This window comes from Neofelis nebulosa, chromosome 1 (genome assembly GCF_028018385.1).
Source record: "Neofelis nebulosa isolate mNeoNeb1 chromosome 1, mNeoNeb1.pri, whole genome shotgun sequence".
NCBI classification, from domain to species: Eukaryota; Metazoa; Chordata; class Mammalia; order Carnivora; family Felidae; genus Neofelis; species Neofelis nebulosa.
The window spans coordinates 183,419,527-183,447,338 of NC_080782.1; the positions used below are offsets into that span (position 1 = coordinate 183,419,527).

Sequence of the window (27,812 nt, forward strand, 5' to 3'; positions counted from 1 at the left end):
TGAATCATAATTTGTATTTTAACAAGATCCTGGTTCATATAAATGTATATTAAATTCCAAAAAAGTGCTTATTTAGGATACCTAGTCCTAGGTTTTGATATTGTTACACTGCATAAATACTTAATGGCTGTGTGAACACGGACATCCCAATATATCTAACAGTCTTTTTTTTTCTTTTTTTTAATTTTTTTTTTAATTTATTTTGAGACAGAGAGAGACAGAGCATGAGCAGGGGAAGGGCAGAGGGAGAGAGGGAGACACAGAATCCAAAGCAGGCTCCAGGCTCTGAGATGTTAGCACAGAGCCCGATGCGGGGCTTGAACTCACGAACTGTGAGATCATGACCTGAGCTGAAGTCAGACACCCAACCGACTGAGCCACTCAGGTGCCCCAAAGTCTTTCTACCTCTATGTAATGTGGATAATTGAACCATGTACTTTATTTAGTTGTGAGGCAGGATCAACAAACTAGTATTTAGAAAATATTCAGTATCTGATTACTTCTTGTTGTTGTGGATATCAGCTGCTAAGAATAATTAAAATTTAAATTGGTGAACTTTGTCATCCTTTTTCATGATGACATATGGCTTTTGTGCTCTGGTATAAAAAGCGCATTCCCTTTTCAATCCTATATATAAATGAATTCAAATTTTCTTTGCATCTTCTATAGTTTTAACTCTCTAATCCTCTCATTTATTTTGTAAATATACTTACTATGAAATTTTTTTTAATGATCGTGGCTCTTCAACAATATTGGAGCTAAGTAACCATTTAGCTGGTTTGCCAGTCAGTGCACATAAGTCCTTCTTGCATGTCTCTTACTGTCATGTGTATGTGTGTGTGTGTCCCCAGGCCCTTTTTAAATGATTTGAGTCAAGCCTTTAATACCCTCCTGGGGAGACTATTGCCTACTTTAATAAATCTGTCTACTATCTTTCCCCCTTTATGTGGAGCTTAAATTCTTCTTGGCTCAATTTCATTTCATTACTTTGAGCTCAACTAAGTTTTTGTTTTATCAGTCTGTTGAGAGAGTAAAAAATTGGATATGCATTTATTTATTTTTTCCCTTGCCTAAACACTTTCAACACCACTGGGTATATGTGCACAAGAATGCCAAAGTCGTATAGTTCTCAGGAGCATTCTGGTCATGCCTTATATGAAATATTTCATATCCAGTCATCAGTAGGGCGTAGAGGGTACTTTGTTCATAAATGATAGGCATCTTCACTTTTTAACTTTAGGAACGTTTTCTTTAAATTTCCATAAGCATCTCAGTATTGCTTTCTTCTTAAAAATTAATATATATGTGTAAGTTATTTGAAAGTCCCTGTGGAGAATAAAGAGACTGAAACTATTATAGTAAACATCCATAGTGAAGGTAGATTAGAAAAAGAAAAGACAAATGTATTAGGAAGCCCTTCCTTATCAAAATCTTTTTTAATCTACATATATTTTGGACTTACTTATAATTTAAGATACACACAGATATATGATTCTCATTGCTCCTCTTTTACCTGAGGAAAATAGATGTTTCCAAAGTGATTTTCAGCTTATTTCCCCAATTTACTTTCATGTGAAATCTCGATCCCTCGGTTCCCAGAGCTGGTCTACCAGGACAATTCAGCAGATTCCACTCTTTCTGAAACAGATGATTTAATATTATAAATTATGTGAACGTATATATTGGCTCCTGAGTTGCCCCACTGTCCTTCTAAGATAGGGAACAAGACATCTGAAGTTAGGAAGGCATCTTGAGTTTTCATAAATCAACCGGTGTCAGAACTGCAACTTTATGGCTTCTTTCAACACGTTCAATCCCTTCGGCTCTTTAAGAAAAGTACTCTTGGGGCGCCTGGGTGGCGCAGTCGGTTAAGCGTCCGACTTCAGCCAGGTCACGATCTCGTGGTCCGTGAGTTCGAGCCCCGCGTCAGGCTCTGGGCTGATGGCTCGGAGCCTGGAGCCTGTTTCCGATTCTGTGTCTCCCTCTCTCTCTGCCCCTCCCCCGTTCATGCTCTGTCTCTCTCTGTCCCAAAAATAAAAAAAAAAAAAAAAAAAAAGAAAAGTACTCTTGTTAGAGTTCTTTCCGCATGAGATTCCACATACGCTTAGGACCTTAAAAGTCACAAGATAATATCAACCGCATCCTAACAATGAGAAAAAGCCAGATAATCTACAAAATCATAACCTAAAGATTGACAAGTCCCTTCTAGGAGAGATAGGATGCACAGATATATTTTCCCTTTGGAAGAGTGTGGGTGGCAACCATAAAAGTGGGGAAGAAGAAAACTAAAGTTAAAACAAAACAAAACAAAACCCAAAAGATTAAAGGCCAAATATGGGCTAGTGTAAAGTTTTAGAATCTGCTCTAACTACAGACACAGTAGGGTCTCTGGCCACCTGTCACCTCTTTCCACTGGCTTCCTCCAGATGCACTAGAGAAAGTGTGAGTTCAGGGAAGAAGACCTGACAGAGTTTTCCTCAGTGATGCAGGTGTATAAATAGCAATTGACTTCTGAAGCGTAGTTGCAAATTATTGGACTCTTCTGTATAAACAACTATCTGCCACCAGGAGAAGGGCAGAATTTTTTTTTTTTACCATCAAACTTTTCACCCTCAGTCCCTAGAAAACCTCGTGACCACTGTACTATTTGGAGGGGGGCATTTAAAAATGTATGATTGAATAAATACATATATATGGGAGAAGAGACCAATTTCCCATGCTTAGGAACTCAGTAGTAACTTTCTAGGGCTTCTGTAACAAAGCACCATGAACTGGATGGCTTAAAACAACACAAATTTATCCTCTCACAGTTGTAAAGGTTAGAGGTCTGAAATTAAGTTGTTGGAAGGAGCATCTCTGTATCAAGACTGTAGGGGTGGAGTTGTCCTTGTCTTTTCCTACTTTCTGGTGGTTGCCAGCAATCCTGGCATCCCTCCAACCCCTGCCTCCATCATCAATTTTCCTTCTTCCCTCTGTGTGTCTCTGTCTCTGTGTCCCTTTTCTTCTTGTAAAGGCACCAGTAATATTGGATTAAGGGCCAAATCTAGTATGGCCTCATCTTAACGAATTATATTTGGAATTGCCTTATTTCTGACCAGGCCATATTCTGAGGTTCTGAAAAAGACATTAGCTGCGAGGGTACACTATTCAACCCGGAACAAGTTCCAAATAATTTATGTAAATATCATGTGAAACCCTCAGGTTTCACATCCTTCAGAAGTTAACCTTCAGGATAACTTTCCACTCCTTGTATGTAGGCTGCACATAGTGACTTCCTTCCAAAGAAGACAGTAGGGTATGGGGTTGGGATAGAGATGAACTGGACAACTGAGGAAATTGACAAACACCACCTCAGCTAGGTGATCAAGGTCAACATCAATAGTGATAAATAAAGTTGACAGTATGCATCCTTGCATGATATGATGAAATGTCAATAAACCTCAGTGAACTTCCTCCCCCAAACCCATAACCCCAGTCTAATCATGAGAAGAATCATCAGAAAAATCCCAATTGAGGAAATCATGTAAAATACCTGAGAACTACTCTTCAAAACTGAAAAGGTCATCAAAAACAAGGCAAGTGTAAGAAACTGTCACAGCTAAGAGCTAAGGAGACATGATGACTAAGTATAATGTGATATCCTAGGAGGGGTTCCAGGCCAGAAAAAAAGGTCCTTACATAAAACTTAGGAAATCAGAATGCAGTATGAACCTTAGTTAATAATAATGTATCAGTGTTTGTTCATTTATTGTGATAAATGTACCATAGTAATGTAAGATAATAGTGGAATCTGAATCTTTAAATATTTCTTTAAATGTAAAACTATTGTAAAACATTTATTTAAAAATATAAATTAAATATAAGTAAGAAAATAATAGAATAAATTAATTTGGATCAAAATTTCCTTTAATGAAGAATAATAAATTAATAAAGCTCGAGCCAGATTGATGAGGGATTAAATTGAGGACACAAATTACCACTATCAGGAATGTCATTATAGATTCCACACACTTTAAAAAAGGTAATAGATGACTATTATGAACATCTTTATATCAATATATTCAACAACTTAGATAAAAATATAAAATGATAAAAACTCTCACAAAGAGAACTAGATTACCAGGTAAGCTATATACCTATAAAATAAGTTGAATTTTTGGTTAAAATCCCATAGAGAAACCACACTCAGATATTTTAATGTTGCATTTTATTAAATATTCAAGAAAGAAATAATACCAATTATGCATAAACTTTACAGAAAACAGAAAAGGGAACATGCCACAGTCCATTCTATGAGGCCAGCATTACCCTGGTTGCAAAACTAAAGACAGTAGAAGAAGAAGGTGACTGCACAATAATATCCTACATAAACTGGGATTGAATAATAAAATATTAGCAAATAAAATCAAGCAAAATAAAAGGATAATAGATTATAAACAAGTTGTTTCCAAAACTGCAAGGTTGGTTCAATATTTTAAAAAATAATCAATGTAATTAGCCATATAAACTGACTAAAAGCATAAATAAATAAATAAATAAATAAAAGACAATCTTAATAGATACAGAAAAATCATTTGACCAAATGAGATATTCTTGCCTTTTCACTGGAGTGGCTAAAATCAAAATGGCCAATAATAACATGTTCTGTCAAGAGTGTAGTGAAAATTGATTTATCATATATTGCTGGTGGGAATGCAAACTGGCCCAGCCACTTTGGAAAGCAACTTAGCACTTTTTTGTAAGATGAAACACACCATATGACCACTGTAGGGCCCAGCAATTTCAAAAGAAGCGAAAACACAAGTCCATGCAAAGACCTCGTTGCTAATATTCATAGCAGCTCTAACTATAATTGTGAAATGAACTCAAATGTGCACATGCTTGTGAATGAATTAAGAAATTGTGGCCTACTCATAAAGTGAAATATTACTCTGTAACCAAAAGGAATAAAGAAATTACTGACACATGCAACAACGTGATGACTCCCAATAGCTTAGCACTGGTGAATGAGCACTAAATATGCATATACTGTGACTCTTTATGTGACTTTCTGGTAAAGGAAGAATTGTGGAGACAGACAACAAATGAGTGCTTGTAGATTATTTTGGGGCAGCAAGAGGTATTGGGTGCAAGGAGGCAGGAGGAAAGTTTTGGGGCTATGAACCTATTTATATATTGTTAATGTTGGTGCTGACAAATTCTTAAAACTGTGCTCTTAAAGATGATGATTTTTATTTAGGCCTATAACAGCTCAGTAAACCTGACTTGTAATAAAAAGTTCAGTCTATAATCCTACAGACTGCATCCAAAACACCTGGGGATCTAGGGGTGTCAGTAATTCAGACATCTGGATCCCAAACAAGCCTACTGATTAAGAATCTGAGTGTGGTTCCTGAGAAGCCACACCTTTTAAAATTACCCCTCCAAGCCCTTGCTTTGACTAAGTACAGGTATTTGTTTCATTGTTAAAAGCTTGGTATTGCCAGCTGAACTTGTTAAAAAAAATCAATTCATCATGTCTCCCTGTGACCAGATAGTAGTTACACTTTTGCTAGTAAGTACAGAACATTATTATACAATACAGTTCTTGCATCTGCTTTCTGGGGACAGATCCATTGATTCTGATGCGGCAAGTGATAACCATAGACTTTTTTTTTTTTTTTTTTTTTTTGTATCTCATTGGCATAAACAATGGACTGGATTTGAACCTAACTATTTTTAGGGATGCAGAAAACTTCTCACTCTGTCTAGAGCTTCATAAAGATCCACTTAGAAGCGTCATGGAGAAGTAAATATTGCAGTTTATTCTGTTTAGGGGTCTCAGATGAATTCAGCACATAACACCTGTGCTCAGCAGCATGCTGGTGACTTATCTGTCTGCAGGTGCAAAGCAGAGTGATAGCTTTGATGTTAAGTTTATTTATGTTACATACAGACTATGTCTAAGCTTTATTCTCTATCTGGATAATTCCCTTTCCACAGTCTTTATATCTTTTTTATACTAAAACTTCAGAATTGTGTTTCAGATTATAGTGGATAAGGAGTTATTTTTGTGAATTTTAATATCTGCATTATGGTCGATGAGGCTGAGGCACTATACATGAAAATACCCTGTCTAAGGGCATTGACTGGTATGGTGCATGGGAAATACGGATGAAAGGAGGCCCTGCTTTCATATTAATGCACATCCTAGTGGTAGAATGGGAAGCGTAGTCTACAGGCAACTATCATTCTATTGTGTAACCTCAAAACCTTTTGTACAAATAGAAAATACCAGATGCCAAGGTTATAATGGGACATTCTATAATGACCATGATTTCATTAGAAAAATGGAACTGGTAGTTCTTTTCCTTTAGCATAGATCAACATCACAACTTCCATGAGAATGACAACATTAAGTGCTTATGATTTTCAATTATAGGATGATCTCATTTATGTGTGGAACCTAAAAGAGTTGAATTCATAAAAGCAGAGGTAGAATGGTGGTTTCTGGAAGCTGGGACATCAGGGAATGAAGAGATGGTTGGTTAAAGGGTACAAAGTTTCAGTTACGCAGAATGAATAAGTTCTTGGATCTAATGTACAGCATGATGACAATAGTTAATTTAAACTCTACTATACACTTGCAATTTTCTAAGAAAGTAGACCTGAAGTGTTCTCACTACAAAAACTAAAAATAATAGCTGTGCAAGGTGATGAACATGTTAATCGGCTAGTTCGTGGTGACCATTTCACAATGTACACCTTTATCAAAACATTGCATCGTTCACATTAAGTTGCATTTCTATTTGCCAGTTGTATCTCTAAGCTATAAAAATAAAATTATAGTTATAAATGTTTACATGCCATGAGATATTGTCTAATATAAATTGGAAATATCATTTGAAATAGTGTCGAGCCAAACATTACAAAATTTTAGCAGTCATAGTAATACCCAAACAGATTTGAGACATCTTTATAACATGTTTTACTATAACTTTAACCTGATTTATTGTTATATCCATAATGTATTTTGCAAACCTTATATAAGGTAATGGGTAAAGAGCTGCAAGACAACAAATATGTCAAGTTAATCTCAGGTAATTTTCCAGTGGACAGCAATTGTGTTTTGACCAAAACAGATGGGCATCCTATTACATTCTAGCAAATGTCAGCCTTACTTGACAAGAGCGACATTCGGCTTGATAAGAAGCCCACATTTCTTCTTGTTCCTAGTCTTCGCTGTCTTTCACTTTCGTGCCTTGGGCTTCACAGAAGGTGTAGAATTTAAGCCCATGTGCCTATGCTCTCTGCTCCACAACTCATGATTGCTGACAGTTGTGTGGACACCTGACTTAAAATAGCATCTTCTTAATCACTTGCAGATAGATAAATAGCAGAGGTACAGACATGAATCTTCCAATACAATGTCATGCTTGAAGAAATAGCATTTAGAGTTGCCCTTAGCAACCAAGCTACTTTATTTTCCTCCTTCCAGGTACAAGCTATTTATCTGGTAAAGAAGAAGTTTCCTATTTTTCAGGTGCCTTCCCCCTTTGAGTTCACATACTTTTTCTTACAGACCTTGTGATCACTCACTATTCCCCTAAAGTTCACCTAGCATCAGCCTCTGTCAATAGAAATACTATAATACATTATTGTAAGTTTAATAATATTCCTCACTTTTTTATTATTTTTGCCACTGTTATATTCTTACCAGAAATATTATATGGTATTTATCGAATAAGTTTTTAACATGTGTTTATAAGGGTGGATGGCTACCTAACAAATCTAATAATTGACAAAGAAAAACAAAACCTGAGCTTTGCAAGTAAATGTGAAAATAAAGTTTTGTTTGTTTCAAAAGTAAATGACTCTGTTGATTCCAGGTTAAGTATATATTTGTTTTATTATACTGATCACTACACCAGTTTTTGTCTTGCTATCTTCCAAAATATTTGTAACAATAATAATGCATTATGTAAGTAGATATGTACAAAGTAGCTTTAATATGGAATTATGAGAAACTATCACCAAACTGCATTTTGTTAGGCACAAGACTTCTAAGAAATGTTATCAGAGATGAATAACACCTGACATCTAATGTCAGGACAGACTTCTCATATCATCTTCTTTGGATTTACATTTACAATATCCCAGCTTCATTACTGAAAGATCCTATGCCCCTTTTCCTCTTGGGGGATAGATAATTATACAATAATAATATGTTGTTCAAGTGTTAAAAGTGTTATTAATAAGGAGCGCCTGGTGACTCAGTTGGTTAAGCGTTGGACTTCGCTCAGGTCATGATCTCACAGTTCATGAGTTGAAGCCCCACATCAGTCCATTGGGCTCTGTGCTGACAGCTTGGACAGAGACTGGAGCCTGCGTCAAATTCTGTTTCCCTCTCTCTCTGCCTCTCGCCCCCCTCAAAAATAAATACACATTAAAAAATTAAAATGTATTATTCATAAAAATTTCAATTATCTGTACTTTAATGTAGTCATGCTGAACATTCTCTGAAGTTGGAGTCATTCATCATTATTGAGCTTTCAGTCTGCAAACCTTCATTCTTCTTACCTTTCCAAAATGCAACATCCAAAATAATCTTCCTAAATTTATAGCAGGATAATTTTATTTCCATTTTTTTTATTCAACAATGTGTGCTAGCAGCAAGGACGACAATGGACATAAAACAGTGAATAGCAACCAGTATCTCCATTGTCTCAAAATGTGTTATTCATGAACCAAACATTTACACATCTAATCCAATCACTGACATACTTAAAAACAAAACTAACAAGGGCACCTCTCTAAAATGCCTTTTTCAAGGTCTATAATGTAAGATTGCCATGTAAGTGAAATTATCCTAAAAGAGGTTTCATTGCTTCTAATATCTCATGTAAAAATACCCACTATCAAAGATTTAAATCATGTTAGAGGATAAAATTATCTCCTGGGTCAAATTTTTCTTAATAGCTTATGCATATGCTGCTTGCTGCAAAGATTTTAGAGATGTTATGAGAGTATAGGAATGTGTGAAATATCCTAGGTCTTAAAATTATCAATAGGTACAGTACTGCATCTAAGTACATAGTAATTCACATAGAATGATTTAGTCAGTGGTGAGAGTGAACATTCTTAACCAAAAAAGCTTCCCATTTTTACCTAAAAGACCGAAGCCTTACGTATTCACAATTGTTTTAGATTCACTTGGGAACTGAGTGTATATGGCAACCCTGTAAGATTTCTTTTGAAGAAGAGAAAAGGAGGGTTAATAATTTTGTGGGTTCAGAATTAAAAATAGGATATATAGTCAATGAAAATGAAAATTTAGTATACAATTGCAATACTTATTTGTATGTAACTTACAATATATAAAATATTCTCAAAGGTATGATTTTTATTATGAAAACACAATAAGCTCTTTTTTTGAGATTCTAAATTTATACATAAGGATGCCATGTCACTGATAGATTAAATAATTTTTTCCTGATTTACAGAACTAGAAAGTAGAATGACCATGTTAAACCCCAGTTATTCTAATTTCAAAACCAAAGGATTAATTTTTATTTTATTTTTCTATTTAAAATGATTTTGGTAATATGATTCTCTGAGTGGAAGAACCCGAGGCAACTTTATTGGAACAGAATTTACATTAAAAACTTCCCCAACTAGAGTTATTCTGAATTCATTCATTTGCACATTGAGATTTTATGTACACTTTTATCTCAACAGAGGATTCAGTAGCTTAAAAAATTTTAAAAGCACATTATGTGTATATAAAGTGTAAAAATCTTTGCATATATTACTGAAATATTTACATGTCTATCTTCTGGTGTTGTAACCAAATACTGGCTAAGGTTATCTTAAAACAATTTGTTCTCTAATATTCCTTTAATAATATGGCACAATTAGACTTGAACAAAGGAATAACTAGACTTAGCATAGTAATATAGTACTGTTCACTGGTTTCATTACTCAGAGTAAAAACAATTCAAATCTGTAGGCTTGGTTGTTCAATAGTAAGCAGACAATACTTAGTTGTCATTGTTGTCTTTAATTATTGTCTTTCTTATTACTTTCTCAAAAATGACAACAACATGATGTCAGCTAAAATAACTTACCTTGTTGTTAGTTCTAAAAACATGAAGAAATGTTTTTGTAACCTTCTATTTGAAATGGAAATACCACTATACATTTGTGATTAATTTTCCTTTTAAAACATCTTACCTGTGTCTATCTAGGGAAAAAAAGAACAGTAAATGAACCCTTCTCATCCCTCATTACCCAAATTATGGTTTCTAAATCTCATTTCCAAAAAACAAACAAACAAACAAACAAACAAACAAACAAACAACTAGTGCTCTAGTGCTCTTTGTATAGTGGTTAAAATCAGGTGGTTAAATGTAGGGCAGGGAATATATAAGATGATGCTGTGACACCTTTAGGGCCACCAGGACAAGAGAGATACAAAACCTCAAGGTTTAGGATGCATAAAGGATGCATAGGATGCACATGCCAATTGGAAGAAGCTCCTACTTTCCTAAGATGGTATAATTTAACCAAAAAGAACAATAATTATTAATTATAACACTTCACATATGTATAAATGCAAGAGAAAATAAAAATGGTTTAAAAACAACTAACCCATCCATCAATATTTGAGATTATTTGCAGCACAAACTAGATAGTCTAAAATTTTTTTAATACCCAAAAGAGAGCTTTCTGTCCAGAGGAGGCAAAGGTACAACTGTTTTCAGGCATCCTGAGTCCAGGTTCATCCAGACACCAGCCACGTCCACTATGAGGCCTAAATTTGATCCCAATGAGATCAAAGCCATACAGCTAAGGTGCGTCAGTGGGAAGGTTGGTGCCATGTTTCCCCTGGCCCTGGAGATAGGCCCCTGGGTCTGTCTCCAAAAAAGGTTGGTGATGACATTGCCAAGGCAACCAGTGATTGGAAAAGTCTGAGGATTACAGTGAAGCTGACCATTCAGAACAGACAGGCCCAGATTGAAGTGGTATCTTCTGATTCTATTCTGATTATCAAAGCCCTCAAGGAAATGCCAAGAGACAGAAAGAAGCAGAAAAACATTAAGCACAGTGGAAATATCACTTTGGATGGTATTGTCAGCATTATCTGACAGGTGTGGTACCCATATTTAACTAGAGAACTCTCTGGAACCATTAAAGAGATCCTGGGGACTGCCCTATCTTTGGGCTGCAGTGTACCCTCATGGTACCATAAATGACATCAGTAGTTGTCATTGTTGCCTTTAATTATTGTCTTTCTTATTAATTTCTCAAGAATGGCAACAATGAGATGCTAACAAAAATAACTTGTACTTGGTCAGTGGAATGCTCAGCTGGTTCAGAACTACAAAGGGAAATGTTTCAGTAAGGATAATTTGACGAACAAAATATAAACGAACAAACAAACAAACAGCCCCCCCCCAAATAAATACATTTTCTAAATTAAAGGGAAAAGTCAAGTATTTGTCCTGACATTCTTACGTTAACTATATTTGAAATAATCATATAGGTGATGATCATTCATGTAGAAATTTGGGATTAAAAATTAACTATTTTGGAGCACCTGGGTAGTTCAGTCAGTTGAGCATCCAACTCTTGATTTTGGCTCAGGCCATGATCTCAGGGTTCATGGGATCAAGTCCCATGTCTGGCTCTGTGCTGACAGCTTGGATCCTGCTTGGGATTCTCTCTCTCCCTTTCTCTGCTCCTCCCCTGCTCGCTCTCGCTCTCTCTCTCTTTCACTCTTTCTCTCTCTCTCAAAATAAAATAAACATTAAAAGGAAGAAATTAATCATTTTGTAATTCCAAAGGAAATAATTGATTCATGTAAAAATAATCTATATCCTAAAATTTTAGTTGAAAGTTTGATGTAATTTTTTAATGGAGTGTTCAAAGTAACACCTGCACCCAGAAAACCCTACAATTCCCAATGTCATTTAAAAAGAAATTTTAAGAACTAATAATTTATACTGAAATTCCATTTTGAAAATAGATTTTTCAAAGTTTATACATACAAATTATAAAATTTGGGGGGAGTGAATTCTGCAAAGCCATTATAGACTTACCTGATGAGTATTTGGTAAAACATATTTCTCCGTAACACTTGAGAAGTTATATCACTTTTTGAAAAACCACTTTTTATTACGGAATAATGATTTCTTTTTACCCCCCAAATATGCCAAATACAATCTCTATAAGCAGTGTCATTTTCACATTATGGTTTCAAGCAGTTACACTCCTCCATTTACTCAACACAACAAGATGACAAGATAAATGACTAAGACACATAAATATTATAATGAAAAGACAAAGCTATGTCTTTTTATACAATATATAATTTTCTTTTTAAATTAAAAAGTCAGAAAATAATTGTAGTATGTGTAAATTATGAGTAGAAATATCTAGGAATTACAAAGATAGCTGGAAAAATAATGGAAAAGGCAAGTAATTCAAAAGAATACTGAGTACAATATGTAAACAAACACTTCTCCAAAGAAGAAATATAATTCAATGATAAATATTTTTAAAATATTTAACTTAATTAACAATCTAGGCAATAGAATTTAAAACAATATGGAGATTGTTTTGAACACTGTGTATTATATGTTAAGTGATGAATCACTAAATTCTACTCCTGACACCAATAGTACATGATATGTTGACTAGATTTTAAATAAATATTTGAAACAAAAGTATGGAGATATAGTTGTTCATTCAATAGATCTTTAAAAGTAAAAATATGCTTATATCTTATTTAATATTGTCGAGGGAGTTTAAAATGGGCACTTTTATGTACTTGACTAGAATATAAGGAAATATATTTGAAAAAACATTTTAACTATCTATTAAAATTTTTAAATGGTCAGATTTTTTTGTTCTTGCAGTTCTACCTGTTGGAAAATTATATATATTTTTACTCGTGTTCATCACAATATAGGTACAAAAATAATCAATGTAATATGTTTGGACAGAAAAAAATGAGGAAACATTCTCATTGTGTAAAAGGGGTATTGTGAGCATGGGAAGAAGCACCTGGTTAGATTTGAGACTAAGATTGTTCAGGATAAGGAAAGGCTTCTTTCCCAAATAAACATTAACTGAGTTTTTTTTTTTTTTTCAATTTTAAAGATAGAGAAAAGGTAGATGCAAATGTAATGTCAATCTCTCTCCATTGAAAATATACAACAACTGATTCTAGCCTCTTTCACACCTTAATGAGGTTTACCTCATTAAGAGAAGTGATTTTAATGGGAGTGTGTCATAAGCCTCTGACTTTGGGCAGAATATATGCTAAAAATAACTACTATTGATGAAGTGTTAAATTATTTTTAATACTTGTAAAAGATTGATATTGTGTTCTTAAATTCTCTTAAGCCACAACCTTAATTTTATTTTTTCATTTATGACAGGTATTAAGTTTATAAAGTTTACAACCCAAGTTCATTATTTATGCTGCATTGTTACTTTCCTTCCTCATTCTTCTTTAACTATTAAGTTGATTGCCTGGGTATGCTCCTTCTTTTTCCAAAGATTATCTTTGGGGAAGTGCAGAGGTATTCCCTGTTCAGAAATTAAATTGACTAGTTAGACAAAATTCTGAGAAATAGATGATATAAACCAATCACATCTTCACAGCTACTTTATTATTTTGTATATAACTTCTTTTCACTGCTTTTAAGACTAATATGCTCAGTGGTGTAGAAAACATTTGCTCAAGCTTCTCATAGAAGTCTGCCACTTGCCTATTTGTTACAGACCTGGTCTTCAGTAGGAGGCAAGACAGTTTCCCATTATTGTACTCTGTAGAGACTACATTTTTTTCCATGAACCTGGTGAAATGTTTTCCTTAGCTGCTAATGAATTACTCATGCTCTGGTCTTTGTTTCCCAAAGGGTAATTTGAGGAGGGCATGTGAGAGCACAATTCTTTCTTCATTACTTTATTCTTTCATGGAGTAAATGTGAGAGTTGAAAGGGCAAAGTGAAGTTTGCAGATTTGAGAGGCAGAAAATGACTTAAAATCCAAGACATACTTATTTTAAATGTGTGATCCTGGTCAGTTTAGCCAACTTCTCTGAACTGTTTTCTCCCGTTCATAAATAGGGATATCATTCCCTGATTTATGAAGCTGGGCTGTTGCCAATTTAAAATAAAAGAATCTATTTAACCTCTCAAATCACTTAAAGATCACATATTCAAATGTTTCTAATTTATACATCCTAGTGCAGATAGTGAAAAAATAAGTGGCTTGAGCCTTTTTCAGATAAGTTTCTTAATCTTTAAAATGTTCTAATGAACCGAATGTGTAGGTTACTGAGGGATTAAATAAAATAATAAATACAAATTAATAGTAATAGTAATTACTTTTACTATTACTAAATTACTCTTACTATTACTAAATTACTAAATAACTATTACTAAATTACTCTTACTAAAAAACCTCTCAATAATATATGATCAATAAATGTTAACACTTTTGCTTATTAAACAAATATTTATAGGATGCCCTATAAATGAAATGCAATGAGCTAGGTTCCATAGAGGGGGTCAGGAGACTGACATAGGTTTTCCCTTTACATATTTGTAAAAGAGTTGAAGTTATAAAAAAGTAACAACAGCAACACTGCATAAAAATTAAATACATTGTCTCAATAATCAAACCAAGCAGGTTTGAATTGCTTAAAAACTCTGTGGATTGGTTTTCCAATCTTTAAAATTAGATTAACAATAATACCTATATGATAGGCTAGTTTTGACAATTAAATTAATATTTGTAAAGCACTTAGAATAGTGTTCGGCACATTGTAAAGGTAAAGTGATTTATAAGTTAAAAAATAAAACACATAGTAGGAAAAAATATATGTAATTTGGTTACAAAGATGTAGCTGGATGACCCAGGGAAGTCATGTAACATTTCACAGAGGAGGTTGGTTTGACCTAGGCCCCAACTGCTAGGGAAGAGGTGAGTGAGTGGAACATTAAAAAAGAGAGTGCCATGTGTGAAAGAAAATGAAAAGGTACAGATTTGGAAATCCAAGCGTTTCCAAAAGGAACAATATGTCTTTTCTTTGGCTGGAGTGACCATTTTAAAAGATAAGGGAGGAAAAGAAAAGATTGAAAAGCTGAGTTAGAAAAGAGATCCTAGAAGCTGTTGAATGCCTTTATCTTCCTGGCAATGGGAAGTAGAAGATAATTAATCTAGCAGCACAGTGTAGTATAAAGGCATAAAGGTTGTAGGGGAAAGACCAGTTTTGCAGGATTGCAGCAAACTGGGGCAAAGAAGGCTCAAAAGGAGAACACAGGAAGTAAATGAAAAAGTAAATATAAAATATTGCAGATGTGAAGCCAATAGAGTTTTGCAAGTGATAAAGGGAGAGAGAATTCAAAAACGATTCTAATGTTTTTAGACTATGAGTGGGAATAGGGTTCTATTACCATAGGAACAGTAGATAGACGGCTAATATTTCTGATTTGACTCCGCAGTAGTATTTTCCTGTTTTTTTTTCTTCAAATTTTAGTTCTCTATAAATACCAGTAAGAGAATATTTTTCATTGTAATACACCTACTCATTGGAGAAAATGCACCCACATATAGACACACCTCTACTGCCATTGCCATCATAATCACTGTTTTCTAAAAGAACAGGAGAACACTCTAAAAAGTATTGAAATTTCTAAATCAACAACAAAATGGCATTTTGAATAATAAAAATAAAAATATTGTTTCTTTCCCTCTTTCCTTTCCTGTTTTTCCCTTTACCATTCTAAGCAATTCAGTCCCAGAACTATGGAGTGACTCTAGGTGCCAAGGGCATGCAGACTTATGGTCTGAGCTGGGAAGGCACAGAGGGCTAGAGATGATTACCAGAGCTGAGTGACAGAACCTGACCAGTGTGAGAGATTACAAAATTTGATACAGTTAAAGGGGATCTTCTTCTGGCCAAAGAAATAATATTAAATGATTTTAACTCATTGAATAAAATAACACTCATGAGCCCATTTTGATAGAAATAAACAAATAGAATAGATCAAAAGTTCAATGGGGAACTTGGCTATTTACATTGTTTCATTATACCTGTCTACAAAATAACTGTCGATTGTAAAAAAGAAAATGAGAAACTCTACAATGGAGAATTCTGTTGGATACCTCCTTAATCAGCCAATCAAAGTGATCATCATCAATATAAGAAAAAAATAAAAACCACATGCCACCTAATAGGGCACTAAGAAAATGTGGCATAGCTTCTGTGATATTCCTGGAAAAGATAATCATGTATAGATGATCAAGAGGTAGCATCAGGCAAACTCAGATTGAGAAACATTCTACAAAATGATTTTCTTATTCTTTGAAAGTTTTAAGATCATGTAATTCAAGGAAACACCGAGAACTATTCTAGTTTGAGGGAAACTACAGTCATGACAAGTGAATGCCATGAATGGTTCTGAACCTGATCAGTTTGCTGCAAAGAACAATATAAGGATAATTGACAAAATTTGAGTGGGATTTAAGGATGAAATGGATATGGTGTATCAATGTTAATTATCAGATTTTGACTTTTGTATTGTGGTTATGTGAGATCCATGTACATGATTACAGGAGATACATATTTAAGAATTTGGGGGTGATAGGGCATCAGCTTAGCAATATACTCTCAAAATTTTAAGAAAAAATATTTGTGTTTTACTTATTACTTTTCTATAATTTCAAAATTGTTCAAAAACCAACTATTAAAAATGAATAGCATTTCCACATATTGCCTTAATAGGAGGTATTGAATAATTACTTTACTTTTTTAAAATTCCTTACTACCCTGAATGAATGAATGAATGAAAATGAATATTTTCATTCATTGCCAAGTATATACATATATATTTCTATGTTTTACTGAATACTGTATACATTTTATGATAACTTATTCTTATACATAATCTACTGTACACATATGTAATATTTCTATGAATATAGCCACGTAGATATTTTCAAAAAAACTTTCAAATTCACAGTGTTATCAAGCCCTAAATTTTCTATGATTCACTGGAGAGGAGTAATATAATTCTCCGTCAGAGAGGGCAATATATGCTCAAAGAGGAAAGTGATAATAGCTTGTGTACAACCAAATGGTACCTTTATTTTGTGCATCTATGAAATTATGGAACCTCAAATTTAAAAGGACCTCCAAGAGTCTTCAATATTCTATTAAGCTTAAATAGCCAAGCACTACTTTCCTCAGGGTAAATAAATCCTTTATGGAACCCCAATACATAAAATAGTTAACATCAATATGCTCTGCCTAAAACATAAATGCAGGCCCCAGAGCACCTCTGCTTGGCTTTTCCTTCATGCCCCCAGAGGTGGCTTTGCAACCAGAAAAGAGTCCCTACAAATTCATAGACTACAATTTGAAAACCATTTTCTATAGCATTTCATATTTAATGTATGAATCCTCTTTCAGCATATCCAGGACATAATTCTGTATTTCCCAGCTTTATTTTTTACAGTTCCAGTAAAAAGAGCTCACTAATTCCTAAGACAGTTCATTCCCATTTAGACAGTACAAAATATCTGTCACTTAAAAGACAAAAATAACTAGAGAAGCCACCTTTGTGATAAAAATAACCATGTTATTTTCTATTATCTATAATTAGAGGAGTAACAAGAGCCAAAAAGAGACATAGCACAAAATGAGCCAAGTCTAAGGTCAATAATAAATCTTATTTTTAATTCCAAATGCATTTTCTATGCATTGTAATTTATGGCTAAAATTTGAAAATATGTATGTATTACAAAATATGATGTATATTCCTAAATAACTGCAGTTTATTAAAGTTTCAATTAATGCTAATAAATAGTTTTATTAACAGTTAACTTGTTTATATTTAATATTCTATACATTTTTGTTCAACTTTGTAACGATGGAATTGTTAATTATCAATTGCCATTTATTGTGTATTTATTTAGTGACAGGTCCTAATCCACGTGATTGGGATGCACCACAGAGGATAAAGCAAACAGAGGCCCTGGCAGCATGAAGATTAAAGACCAAAAGTGAGGAACTACTGAAAGCAGATATATTACTAAACACATAATATGAATTACAATTTAGTAAACTTAGAGATAGATATTATACATGGATTTAGTTATTTTCCATCTTTTAATTTCTTCATTATAATGGTATCACCACAATATGGGTTTTCATGATAGACGTTATATCGTAAATACTAAATGTTTTTATACAGGGTATCTTTGAGAAGGTACCAATATAAACATCTACATTTGCGTTTTCACATTTATCATTCATTATTCTTAATAATTGTAGCAGAAGATTAATACTGTTCTTCAGCATGTCAATTAAACATGCTAAGGCAAATTCCAAAACAATTCATTACATGCTGGGCCTACTTATCTGAATAACCAATGCAGACCATTGAAAAACAAGAGAAAATAAGTATCCTATAATATATATTCCAAACCATCTTTTATTTTGGAATTCATTAACTTGACAGATATTATGTCTAGAAACATGGGAGCTCTTTGTTACAGATAATTTATTCATACAATTTAACTGATTCAAAGTGCAGTATGGTGTTTCCCTTGGTACTAAAAATTTTAATGATCAAATATGAGAATGGGAGAAAAAAGGCATTTTATTCTTAAAATAACTTTTATATTAAACTCTCCCAAAACACCTTTTAAAAGAAAAAGCAATTAACAAATGAACTGACCTAATTTTATAAGCCATCTAAACTACATCTCTTTTCTTTTGTTAATAACAAAGCTCTTACTTTAGTACTCTTACTATGAGCTGGTTCTCCATCCTTTTGTTCTGAAATCTCATTGATTCTCACAGTTGTCATACTGCATAGATAGATAGATAAAATCTAAATCTATGCCTATCTATCTATATCTATCTATCTATATCTATATCTATATCTAATAAACTATATTTGATACCAGTTTCTAATCCTTCTTTTTGAAACCTGGAAAACTATTCTTGCTCAATAAAAAACATATCACAGGTTAATAAAGTAATTGTACATACATAATCATTTTTCACAAATGTTTCCCAGAGATTTTTGCATTTAATTCCTGCATCAATCACAGCTTATCTTCAAGGATCACAGAGTATGTATATAACTAAGAAATGCTATTGTAGAACTGTTAATAGATTTTGAAAACTAATTTAAATTATATATGAAGAAGAAACATGTATTTAATAGCAATTCTACTCATTAAATAAATTTGACTTTCTAGTTTTTAAGAAGGTACGTTCTCCAAAGTCTCAGTCTACAATAAAAATAACTTGATGTACTCTTGCATATTAAAAACACAACAGCATCTATTTTTAAAGGATAGTAAACCTCATATCTATCTATCTACCTATCCATCTATCTGCCTATCTATCTATCTATCTATAGACTAGACTGATGTATACAGTGACTCAAGATTCTAAGCCTGATATGTAAAGTTGGGCAAGGCTCAGATGTGTGTCCCTTTGTTTGGTAACCATTTATACATTGAAAAAAGTAATATGAGAGATTAAAGTTCATTTTAAAAGAATTAACTTTGAAATGATCACAATTACACAGATAATCACACATGACTTGAATTGCAATGCAAACCTACATCAAATCTACTAGAATAATACCTGATGAAATCTCAGTGATTGGTGGATAGCTTCCACTGACCTATTAATTTATGCTTGCTAGCTAAGTAGGTAAATACATTTTTCTCAATATTTCTGGGTAAGTCTGGCTGCATCCGTTCCTCAATTTGTTTTTGATAACATGTTGTTTTGATAATATTGGTACAAAACTGGCCATTTATATTCATGCTTTATAATTTACTTTGAAAACCAGTCCCAGTAGTCCTTAGACGTGATTTTTATCCCCATTTTATAGATGTGTAACCTGAGGCTCAGAGAGAAAAATATTCAGTCATTAGGTTTTTAAGAAAGTAAGCTAAGATCAGGCCTTTGAAATAAAAATGAAATTTCACAAGATAATTTATATGTCTGGAGATGGTATAAAAGTGATTGTTCCTAAAGAAAATCTTCTTAAATGGCTTGTATTGAGAAGATGGAGAGAAAAACTTTTGACACTTCTGTGTACACAATAATGGTGACGATCTTATTAATCGCTTACAGAAAACAAACAATATTTAAGCCACTTTACATTTGTCATCTCTCAGCTCCTGCACAAACTTATGAGGTAATCATTATTATCTTCATATTGCAGGGAAGAGAACTAAATCTGGAGAATTTAAGCAATTTGCCCCTAGTAAAAACTTAGTGAATGTGTAAGGTTTCAAGCTCATCGCTGACTCTAGAACTCTGGGCTCTAGAACATGAGATCATGAGTTCAAATCAATCCATGTCATGTTATGCACACATTCATCCCTGAGATAATGTAATGTCCAGTCATAAAGCTTATGCTTAATTTTAAATACCTTGAATTAAGGTCAGCATGATGACTACATGCCACACGGAAGAGCCTGGGAAAATGTTTTTATTTTGTAGTTTGTCTTAATTTTAGATTAATTAAGTTGTAATAAAAACTATTTTTTTAACATTTATTTATTTTTGAGACAGAGAGAGACAGAGCATGAACGGGGGAGAGTCAGAGAGAGGGAGACACAGAATCTGAAACAGGCTTCAGGCTCTGAGCTGTCAGCACAGAGCCCGACGCGGGGGTCGAACTCACGGACCTCGAAATCACGACCTGAGCTGAAGTCAGCCGCTTAACTGACTGAGCCACCCAGGCACCCCTAAAAACTATTTTTAAAACATTACATATATGAACAAATTTATAGAAAAAGGTGATCATGGAGACATTAAATTAAAAAATAGAAGAAAAATATCTAAAAAGAATATTGAATACAATGATAAACAAAATGTTAAGAAGAGTCATAAACTGGGAGGAAGTCAGGAAACTGACTACATCCCTCAGACTGAACAAAGCTGTCTTTCTCAGCAAGTCAGACAGAGAGGAGAAAGGGCTTCAGCCCTGGTGCACACTCCAGGGCGCTTGCAGCCTCTGCTATCCTCCACTTGGCCTTTTTAGAGCTTCATCCTCTACCCTGAAAGATATGTTGCCAAAGATAAAGGTTTCTACAACTTGGATGGTAAAGTCAATATAGTAGAAACTCCAAAAATAACTAGAACTGCATGGACAGAGGTTTAATTTATACCTAAAACTGTTGTTTGTTTTGTACTTCACATTGTATAGTCTGCAAATTCTGAGTTTGGGGGTTAGGTGGGGTGAGAATAGACAAAGTATCCCATATAGAATACTTTGAGGGTAATGATCTGGAAATAGTCTTGGAAATAATCTGCCAGAGCCAAAACTAAATGAAAAGTAATGTGTTCACTCAGCAAATCCATGATAACCCTGACTACCTCTCTCTCCCTTCACCCAACACAGACACAAAGCATAACAAGACCCTTTTGTATTATACTGCATATTAAATCATCAGGTCTAAACTACTGGCTGCACACACGGGTACAAGGGAGAGTGTTGTGGGGGAAGTCTTATTGTTATGGGGGTCACTCAGTTCTTGTCACAGATGCACCAAAGAATTAGGGACCCAAGACCAGAATGGGAAGATAGAGTTTATTGAATAGATAAGTATAGTGCATTTCAAGCGTGAAAGTGGGCCACTGCTGGAGAAAGAGTGGCAATGTCACTGAGAGGCTCCAGCTGAATCCTTGTAAGCCCATTTTGGGCATGCTTAAATTTGGCTTTGATTGGCATTTTTGATTGACAACTGGTGGTTATATAAAATTTTGGCTTCTGTGCATGCGCCTACCTATGACACCTTCTGTCATAGTTGTCTTTATATATTGTGTATTTATGAGTGTCTAATGGGCTTTTGTTGTGACCTTAAAGGTACTTAAGGGCCAGTTGCACCTTTGTGTTCATGCTCAGCTCTTAGAAGTCCCCTTGTGGCTCTTGAACCACCTCTGTAACTAGGATTTTCCTGTTATTAGCCCTTAGAGGTGTCTCTGAACTTGTGGCTGTTAATCCTCAGGGGTGGCTCCAAGGGGGTGGCCATATCTGCGTTATTCCTCCTTGCTCCTGCCTAACTACTGCATAACACTATGATCTTTTACAGATGGTCAAAAGCACGTTCTGTTTGTAAAAATACTCATTTGTTGTTCATATGTTGAGAAGCCGAAGATCCAAAGATCATGACATTATTTTTAATTTATTCCAACATTTATTAAAATACAGGACTGAATTACAAAACTTGATACTGTTATGGGTTAAACAGAGCCCCCCCCCCCTTCAAATTAAGTGTTGAAGTTTTAACTCTCAAGACCTCAGAAAATGACCTTGTTTGGAAATGGGATGTTGGGGATGTAAATCATTAAGGTCAGGTATATAGGGTGGGCCCAAATCAGAGGGACAAATTTGTGCACAGGCACATGTACAAGAGAACACCTTGTGTGCATGTAGGCAGCCATCTAAAAGCGAAGAAGAAAGGTCTGGAACATATCCTTCCCTTTCAGCCATCAGAAGAAACCAACCCTGGTAACATCATTGAACTGTGAGACAATAAATTTATGTTGGTTAAGCGACCCAGTTTGTGGTACTTTGTGAAGGCAAACTAATACATATGGCATTATGTCTAAAAGAATTTGAAATAAAAAACTCCAGTATCGCCCTAGTTTCATGGGAAGCACACAGAATTGATCATTAGGAGACTGGTCCTAGTTAGAATTAGTCTTCACTAATTTGCTATAAACATTGTGAAGTCAATTGCTTTGAAATAACTAAACTTCAGTGAAAATATAAAATTATTTAATTAGTTCTTTTTAAAATGTTTCAGAAAGAATGTCATCATAAATGTGCAGTGCTATGTAAAGGTTGGTAATGGAATTTAATTTATTAAACATCATCAAGATTTCTCCATTAGAATAATCATTGAAATGGAAAACATGGTATATGTATTTTTATAAAGTAAGATTTTTTTAAACTTCTCCTTTAGATTTGCCTGACCAAATCATCTGCTTCCAATTTGAAAGGTGGTGAAATTTATTTCTTAGTTTTCAGAATCAAAAATACAACTATTTAAATGGCATCTTTCAATTAAAAACACATCCTTTTATTTCTTTACATTGGTCCTCACTTGCCAAAAAATGCTGATTGAGAATATCACCTCCTTATGAAGGGCTAGGAGGTACAATCGAAAACCCACTGTGCAATATTTTTTTTTATGTAGAACAATTTACCCTCTTTTGCAATGTATTTGCTTATATGTTTATTCTCTACTAAACCTGAGTCCCTCAAGAGAGCAGTACCAATGGCAGTGTGGCCAGCATACTCAGCATTCAGTGCTTAATAAAGGAGAAATGGGAAGTCCTGAAGGATTGGATAGAGAAGAAAAGGAAAAGCAATATTTCTTTTTTTTTTGTATCATGAAAGATTATGTTTACATTTTTAAATTTTACTTTTAATTTTTTTAAAATTCACATCCAAATTAGTTCATATTTAGTGAAACAATGATTTCAGGAGTAGATTCCTTAGTGCCCCTTACCTATTTAGCCCATCCCTCCTCCTACAACCCCTTGAGTAACCTTCAGCTTGTTCTCCATATTTATGATTCTCTTCTGTTTAGTTCCCCTCCCTGTTTTTATATTATTTTTGTTTTCCTTCCTTTATTCATAGGTTTTGTCTCAGTTCTCATATGAGTGGGTTCTATAATTTTTGTCTTTCTCTGACTAATTTCACTTAGCATAATACCCTCCAATTTCATCCACGTAGTTGCAAATGGCAAGATTTCATTCTTTTTGATTGCCGAGTAATACTCCATTGTATATATACCACATCTTCCCTATCCATTCATCCATCGATGGACATTTGGGCTCTTTCCATACTTTGGCTACTGTTGCTCGTGCTGTAAACATGGGGGTGCACGTGTCCCTTTGAAACAGCACACCTGTATCCCTTGGATAAATGCCTAGTAGTGCAATTGCTGGGTGGTAGGGGAATTCTATTTTTAGTTTTTTGAGGAACTTCCATACTATTTTCCAGAGTGGCTGCACCAGCTCGCATTGCCACCAACAATGCAAAAGAGATCCTCTTTCTCTGCATCCTCGCCAACATCTGTTGTTGCCTGAATTGTTAATGTTAGCCATTCTGACAGGTGTAAGGTGGTATCTCATTGTGGTTTTGTTTGGATTTCCCTGATGTTGAGTGATGTTGAGCATGTTTTCATGTGTCACTTGGCCATCTGGATGTCTTCCTTAGAGAAGTGTCTATTCATGTCTTTTGCCCATTTCTTCACTGGATTCTTTGTTTTTTGGGTGTTGAGTTTGATAAGTTCTTTATCGATTTTGGATACTAACCCTTTATCTGGTATGTCATTTGCAAATATCTTCTCCCATTCTGTTGCTTGCCTTTTAGTTTTGCTGATTGTTTCCTTCTCTGTGCAGAAGCTTTTAATTTTCACGAGGTCCCAGTAGTTGATTTTTTCTTTTGTTTCCCTTGCCTCCAGAGACGTCCTGAGTAAGATGTTGCTGTGGCCAAGGCCAAAGAAGTTGTTGTCTGCTTTCTCCTCAGATTTTGATGGCTTCCTCTCTTACATTGAGGTCTTTCATCCATTTTGAGCTGATTTTTGTGTATGGTGTAAGAAAGTGGTCCAGGTTCATTCTTCTGCATGTCGCTGTCCAGTTTTCCCAGCACCACTTGCTGAAGAGACCATTTTTATTTTATTGGATATTCTTTCCTGCTTTGTCAAAGATGAGTTGGCCAAACGTTTGTGGGTCCTTTTCTGGGCTCTCTATTCTGTTCCATTGATCTGAGTGTCTGTTGTTGTGCCAGTACCATACTGTCTTGATGATTACAGCTTTGTAGTATAGCTTGAAGACTGGGATTGTGATGCCTCCTGCTTTGGTTTTCTTTCTCAAGATTGCTTTGGCTATTTGGGGTCTTTTCTGGTTCCATACAAATTTTAGGATTTTTGTTCTAGCTCTGTGAAGAATGCTGGTGTTACTCTGATAGGGATTGCATTGAATATGTAGATTGCTTTGGGTAGTTTCGACATTTGAACAATATTTGTTCTTCCTATCCAGGAGCATGGAATCTTTTTCCATGTTTTTGTGTCTTCTTCAATTTCTTTCCTAAGCTTTCTATAATTTTCAGCATATAGATTTTTCACCTCTTTGGTGAGATTTATTCCTAGGTATTTTATGGTTTTTGGTGCAACTGTAAAGGGGATCGATTCCTTGATTTCTCTTTCTGTCGCTTCATTGTTGGTGTATAAGAATGCAACCGATTTCTGTGCGTTGATTTTATGCCCTGCAACTTTGCTGAATTCATGAATCAATTCTAGCAGTTTTCTCGTGGAATATTTTGGGTTTTCCATATAGAGTATCATGTCATCTGTGAAGAGTGAAAGTTTCACCTCCTCCTGGCCGATTTGGATGCCTTTTATTTCTTTGCGTTGTCTGATTGCAGAGGCTAAGACTTCCAATAATATGTTGAATAACAGTGGTGAGAGTGGACATCCCTGTCTTGTTCCTGACCTTAGGGGGAAAGCTGTCAGTTTTTCCCCATTGAGGATGATCTTAGCGTTGGGTCATTCATATATGGCTTTTATGATCTCGAGGAACGATCCTTCTATTCCTACTTTCTTGAGCATTTTTATCAAGAAAGGATGCTGTATTTTGTCAAATGCTTTGACTGCATCTATTGAGAGGATCATATGGTTCTTGTGTTTTCTTTTCTTGATGTGATGAATCACGTTAATTGTTTTGCAGATATTGAACCAGCCCTGCATCCCAGGGATAAATCCCACTTGGTCGTGGTGAATAATTTTTTAACTGTATTGTTGGGTCCGCTTGGCTACTATCTTGTTGAGGATTTTTGCATCCATGTTCATCAGGGAAATCGGTCGATAGTTCTCCTTTTTAGTGGGGTCTTTGTCTGGTTTTGGAATCAAGGTAATGCTGGCTTCCATAGAAAGAGTTTGGGAGTTTTCCTTCCATTTCTATTTTTTGGAACACCTTCAAGAGAATAGGTGTTAACTCTTCCTTAAATGTTTGGTAGAATTCTCCTGGAAAGCCATCTGGCCCTGGACTCTTGATTTTGGGCAGATTTTTGATTACTCATTCGATTTCCTTACTCGTTATGGGTCTGTTCAAATTTTCTATTTCTTCCTGTTTCAGTTTTGGTAGTGTGTATGTTTCTAGGAGTTTGTCAATTTCTTCCAGATTGCCCATTTTATTGGCATATAATTGCTCAAATATTTTCTTATTATTGTTTTTATTTCTGCTGTGTTGGTTGTGATCTCTCCTCTTTCATTCCTGATTTGATGTATTTAGGTCCTTTCCTTTTCCTTCTTGATCAAACTGGTTGGTCGTTTGTCAATTTTGTTAATTCTTTCAAAGAACCAGCTTCTGGTTTCATTGATCTGTTCTACTGTTTTCTGGGTTCGATAGCATTAATTTCTGCTCTAATCTTTATTTTTTCCTGTCTTCTGCTGGTTTTGGGTTGTATTTGCTGTTCTTTTTCCAGCTCCTTAAGGCATTAGGTTAGGTTGTGTATCTGAGACCTTTCTTCCCTCTTTAGGAAGGCCTGGATTGCTATATACTTTCCTCTTATGACCACCTTTGCTGGGTCCCAGAGGTTTTGGGTTGTGGTGTTATCATTTTCATTGGCTTCCATATACTTTTTAATTTCCTCTTTAACTTCTTGGTTAACCCATTCGTTCTTTAGTAGGATGTTCTTCAGTCTCCAAGTATTTGTTACCTTTCCAAATTTTTCCTTGTGGTTGATTTCGAGTTCCATAGCGTTGTGGTCTGAAAATATGCACGGTATGATCTTGATCTTTTTGTACTTAGTTAGGGCTAATTTGTGTCCCAGTATATGGTCTATTCTGGAGAACGTTCCATGTGCACTGGAGAAGAATGTATACTCTGCTGCTTTAGGATGAAATGTGCTGAATATATCTGTGAAGTCCATCTGGTCCGGTGTGTCATTCAAAGTCATTGTTTCCTTGTTGAGTTTTTGATTAGATGATCTGTCCATTGCTGTGAGTGGGGTGTTGAAGTCTCCTACTATTATGGTATTACTATCGATGGGTTTTTTTGTTGTTTGTTTGTGATTAGTTGATTTATATGTTTGGGTGCTCTCACATTTGGCGCATAAATGTTTACAATTGTTAGGTCTTCTTGGTGGATAGACCCCTTGATTATGATATAATGCCCTTCTCCATCTCTTGATACAGTCTTTGTTTTAAGGTCTAGATTGTCTGATATAAGTATGACTACTCTGGCTGTCTTTTGTTGACCATTAGCGTGATAGATGGTTCTCCATCCCCTTATTTTCAATCTGAAGGTGTCTTTCGGTCTAAAGTGGGTCTCTTGTAAACAGCATATAGGTGGATCTTGTTTTCTTATCCATTGTGTTACCCTATGTCTTTTGATTGGAGCATTGAGTCCACTGACGTTTAGAATGAGTACTGAAAGATATGAATCCATTGCATTATGATGCTTGTAGTGTTGGAGTTTCTGGTGGTGTTCTCTGGTCTTTTCAGTCTGTGTTACTTTTGAGATATATATATATATATATATATATATATATATATATATATATATATTTTTTTTTTTTTTTCCATCTTTTCTCCCCTCAGAGAGTCCCCCTTAAAATTTTTTGCACGGCTGATTTAGTGGTCATGCACTCCTTTAATTTTTGTTTGTCTGGGAAACCTTTAATCTCTACTTCTCTTTTGAATGACAGTCTTGCTAGATAAAGAATTCTTGGCTGCATGTTTTTCTGATTCAGCACATTGAATAT

General features: G+C 34.7%; 1 long non-coding RNA gene across 1 annotated transcript in view; it reads left to right on the forward strand.

Annotated features, from left to right (window-relative positions):
- The window catches only part of LOC131483710 (uncharacterized), a 189,060-nt gene extending 170,921 nt beyond the window's left edge, over window positions 1-18,139 (forward strand). Inside the window, exon 4 of the long non-coding RNA XR_009247885.1 lies at window positions 17,974-18,139. This is a non-coding gene — a long non-coding RNA (uncharacterized LOC131483710). The remainder of the gene's footprint in view (window positions 1-17,973) is intronic.
- The last annotated feature ends 9,673 nt before the right edge of the window (window positions 18,140-27,812 follow it).